The sequence below is a fragment of the Chiloscyllium plagiosum genome, unplaced genomic scaffold, assembly GCF_037043375.1.
Source record: "Chiloscyllium plagiosum isolate Xiang-an unplaced genomic scaffold, Cpla_swu_hap1 HiC_scaffold_30, whole genome shotgun sequence".
Taxonomy (NCBI): Eukaryota; Metazoa; Chordata; class Chondrichthyes; order Orectolobiformes; family Hemiscylliidae; genus Chiloscyllium; species Chiloscyllium plagiosum.
Window position 1 is genome coordinate 60,299,931 of NW_028270168.1, and position 5,047 is coordinate 60,304,977.

The 5,047-nt window shown below is 50.5% G+C and overlaps 1 pseudogene; it reads right to left on the reverse strand.

The window, feature by feature from the left end:
* Positions 1-3,199: 3,199 nt before the first annotated feature.
* Positions 3,200-3,378, reverse strand: LOC148142225 (U2 spliceosomal RNA; annotated as a pseudogene).
* Between the last annotated feature and the right edge of the window lie 1,669 nt (positions 3,379-5,047).

Genomic DNA, 5,047 nt, shown 5'->3' on the forward strand with positions numbered 1-5,047 from the left:
TGCTTCCAGCGCTTCGACTGGCAACGCGTTCCAGGCACCCACCATCCTCTGTGTGAAAACCTTTCCCCGCACTTTTCCCTTCTCACTTTCCCCCTCTCACCGTGAACCTGTACCCACTGACTCGCCACCCCACCCTTTCGATGCCTCTCAGTATGCTGTCGACCACTATCAGGTCGCCCCTCAGCTTCCGTCTTTGCAGTGACGACAATCCAAGTTTATTCAACCTCTCCTCACAGCAGAAGCGCTCCAGGGCAGGCAACGTGCTGGTAAACCTTCTCTGCACCCTCTCCAAAGCATCCACGTCCTTCTGGTAGTGTGCCGAACAGCATTGCGCGCGATATCCCAATTGTAGCCTAACTGGAGTTTTGTACAGCTCTTTGTACAGATCATTTATTTACACGTCACAAACAACAAAGGTCCTAGCACTGAGCCCTGCGGGACGCCACTAGTTACTGATCTCCTTTCCGAAAAATGCGCCCCGAGTCGGTTTTGTATCCAGCTAGCCGACTCACCTCAGATCCCACGAGACTCTACCTTTTGTAGCAGCCTGCCGTAAGATGTGAAGCGATCCAGAAGAGATTACTGACGCAAAGGTGACTACACTTAAATGAAAGTGCTGGGAATGGCAACCGTGATGGAACTCGCAGCCAAGGAAGGTCAACACCTCACAAAATGGTGGCTGAGAGTTCACAAAATGGTGGCCCAGGGACAAGCACCAACGCAGACACAAAACTGCCACTGCTGTGGAAACACATGTCAGGCAGCAGCAAATTGCTGCTGGAAAGAAGCTGTGTGCAGAAACTGCAGCATTAAAAAAGAATATATTAAGTGGGTGCGCTCGGGGGAGAAAGTACCAATAACCTGCAGCGAAAGTACAGGAAGAAATCCTAAATGGTACAAAAAGGGCAAGAAGACAAAAGCCCAGGCGCACAAACCAATGAGGTGTTGTTGTTACAGATACTGGCGATAGCTGCCGACGCCCCGGTCGCTCCCTTACTGAACGGCAAACCGGTAAGAATGGAGGTGGACACCGGTTTCATTGATACGGCTGAGTCACGTTGCGCTGCAACCTTCAGAAACTGAGCGAGGAACACACACAGGTGCTTTCACGGTGGGAACGTTCAGTTATACGGTCAGTCTGAAGACACAGCCTGCGCGTCAACAAAGGAAATCTTAGAGCTTTATGGGCAAGAATGTGGTTGGACAGAATCAAACTCAACTGGGCCGAAGGCAATCACTTGTCAAGATTCTGAGAGTGACTGATCAAGAATTCTAAAGAAGCACGCTATTGTTTTCAATGGGATAGAGAAGCAGGACGCCGGGAGCCTTTGATAAGGTTCCACGTGGTAGGCTGTTGGAGAAAATGCAGAGGCATGGAACTGAGGGTGATTTAGCAGCTTGGCTTAGAAACTGGCTTTCTGAAAGAAGGCAGCGGGTGGTGGTTGATGGAAAATATTCAGCCTGGAGTCCGGTTACTAGTGGTGTGCCACAAGGGTCTGTTTTGGGACCACTGCTGTTTGTCATTTTTATAAATGACTTAGATGCAGGCATAACATAGGTGGATGGATTAGTAAATTTGCAGACGACGCTAAAGTCGGTGGAGTGGTGGTCAGTGTGGAAGAATGTTACAGGTTGCAGGGGGACTTGGATAAACTGCAGAATTGGGCTGAGAGGTGGCAAATGGAGTTCAATGCAGCTAAATGTGAGGTGATGCACTTTGGGAAGAATAACAGGAAGGCAGAGTACTGGGTCGATGGAAAGATTCTTGGTAGTGTGGATGTGCAGAGGGATCTTGGAGTCCCATGTACATAGATCCCTGAAAGTTGCCACCCAAGTGGATAGTGCTGTTAAGAAGGCTGTTAGGTTTCATTCGTAGAGGGATTGAGTGCCGGAGCCGCAATATCATGCTGCAACAGTTCACCTGCTGCTGTGTGCTAGGCGGTTTCCTTTCCCTTTGCTCAACGACCTATTTGCTGAACTAGCCGGAGGTCAGCTTTTCAGTAAAACTGAGCCCGGTAAACCCTACCTCCAGATGAGTGTAGATCCTGAGTTTAAATGAATGAGACACAATCTTATTGAAACATATTGGATTCTTACGTGGCTCGACAGGGTAAATGCTGAGAGGACATTTTCCCTCATGGGAGTGTCTAGAACTGAACAGAATAAAGAGGCACCAATTTAAGAGTGAGATCAGGAGAAACGTCTTCTCTCAGAGGGTTGTGAGTCTTTGGAATTTGTTGTCACAGACAGCTGGCACACGCTGCTTGTGTGAGACTGACTTTGCTGCCTCAGCCAGAACTGGCAGCATTCTAAGTGCAAAAGAAGGCAAGGGGGTGTTGTGCCAGTCCCTGCGTACACAGCCCAGGTGCCGGATAATCTGCAGTGCTCCTACCTGCCTTATTATCTTTCCAGGCCAGTTCCGGTCAGCAAACATTGGTTTGTTTGTTCTACGTTTTCTCACGTGCTGTTGTCGAGTTAGTGCTGTCTCTTTGCTTTTCCCAGTGAGAATTGACTCTCTGAGTAACCTGCCTCTGACTCAGTCATTCGTGATAGCACACACGATTCTGTCGCGGCTCCGTGAATCGGAAAATGGCTGAAACTCACAGTCCTTTGCCTCGTTTTTCCGGTCAGTCACATACGTACCTATCGATTCCGCCTGCCCTTGCAGTCTGATGAAAAGCATGTGCCTTAAATACGTCCCGATGATTTTTGTCCTAGCTCACAGTGTTCTCGAAATCTCTCTTTCAAGTCATCAAAATCAAAACGACTGAACCCCGAGATAGCTTCATCCCCAGCAGCATGCAGCAACGTAGCACAGTTGACCTTCTCTTGTTTTTCTGAAATGTCGCTCGCGAGTATGAAAAGCTGGTGGGCAGCTACGGTTGCTGCGACTCCCAAATTCTGACACCATGTGGTGTGATCGGGGCCCGGCGTTGGCGGGAAGGTGCAGCACGCAGCAGGGGTCCGAGGGGATGACATTGAGAGCAAGTGTCAAGGTGCGCAAGAGACAGAGATGGCGAGAGAAGGATAGGGAGCGGGAGCTGAGCAGCCACCTTAGAACAGACGAGTTTGAATCGACTCACGCCCGGTTGGATGTGAGGTGTGAGAAATGAAGCACTTGGTACTCAAACCCATCCAGCAGACACAAAGCACCGAAAGCCTGAGTTATAAACATGAAGCTGTTTTTAGATTTATAGATGAGGGGTGCACCGTTCCCGGAGGTACTGCAATACCAGGTCGATGCGTGGAGTGGACGGAGCAAGCCCCTATTCCATCTCCCTGCTCCAAAAATCAATTTAATATATGGTCCCCAGATAAGGGACGTATCAGATATTAAACTGATAAGAACAGATTTTTTTTTTTTTTATTTCAAAATATACTTTATTCATAAAATAAATCTTTGGTACTTGTACAATTTGTCATATCGTTCATAAATATATACATTCCATGTCGTAAAGAACAGATTGAATTACTCAAATTTACAGTTATCCTATTTACAGTTCCCTTTATTAACCATCCAGTCTCTTATTATTTAGCTGTGGCTTCAGCGGAACCCACCTACTGAGTGGGTGCCCTGTTATATGAGAGCAAAGGAAAACTTCTTTAACCCCCAGTTTATGGGGTTACCATTGTCCATTTGACTGTCCTGTCTCTGGGGTAGCTGTCTGCATCCCCATGGTGTGCACGAACTGCTGGACCTTCGCTGGGCTGAGGTAGCTATCCAGGCCCTCACTGGGGTCATTTACCTGCTCTGGTGTCATTGAGCCAAGGCAAGGGTCCGCACCGTCCAGTTCTGTGTCTGACAATGGGACTGTCAGAGGATCGCAGCTCTCAGTTACCTGTAGTTGTGGGGCAGTGGGTACCCCCTGGTTCTCACTGGGTGGAGGGTGGACTTCAGGGGGTCCGTTGTTTCCTGGTTGGGAGGAAATGCCCTCCTCTTTATCTACGGCGCTCTGTCTCTTCTTCTGGTGGTGATGATGTTCTTTGTGCCCGTCTTCCCCATCCGAAGAGCTGGCCGTCCCTCCCTCGTGCAGCTGTCTTTTCCCCCTTTGCTCAGAGGCTTTGTGGGCGTGGCCGGATTTTCTCTTCCTGTTTATAACCGGTATCCACTCCTCTGCCTGCTCGATTAGCTCCTCCTCCATTGCTTCCATCTGCCCAGCGAGAGCTAGGATCAGCTGCTGTGTCTCTCCGCTGGCTGCCCCCTCCTCCACTCCAGCCTGTTCTTCTTTCTGGGTGCCACCAGACTCTGTTTCCCTGCTGTCTAGGTGGACGTTACTGGTCTTTGGGGGTCCACGGCTCGCCTTGCCACCTCCAGCCATCTGTGCGTAAGTGGGGCCCCCCCGTCTTGGGCAGGTCTTGTACACGTGGCCCGCCTCTCCGCACAGGTTGCAGCTCTTTTCTTCCTGACAGTCCTTAGTCAGGTGACCCTCCTGTTTGCAGTTCCTGCAGATGGTCACTTTGCAATCCGCCAGCACATGTCCCGACTTCCCGCAGGCTCGGCACACTTTTGGCTGCCCTGCATATGTCAGGTAGCCTCTGTTCCCTCCAATTGCGAAGCTCGAGGGTGGGTGAAGAATGTTCCCATTGCCATCGACCCTCAGAGTCACTCTGACCTGTCGCTTACTGGTCCAGATCCCAAAGGGGTCGATCACGTCGGTGGCTTCTCCCTCAACTTGGACGTACCTTCCCAGGAAAGTCAGGACATCAGCCGCTGGAACATAGGGGTTGTACATATGGATTGTAACAACCCGACTCCTCTGTGCAGGAAGCACACACAATGGGGTTGCCGACAAGATGGAGAACAGCGGCTCCCCTTCCTTCTCCTTGAAGACCTTCAGGAGCTGTTCGCACTGCTTCACGCTCCTGAAGGTCACATCAAAGTAGCCTGCCCCAGGGAAATCCTGCAGGCAGTACACGTCTGCTGCAGCGAACCCACAGCATCCTAGCAATACCTTCTTAATAAACAGGATGCGATCCACCGGTGTACGGCCCTCCACCTGCTTGACAGACACCCGGACGGTGTTTCGAACCCCCTGCCCAGGGCTGC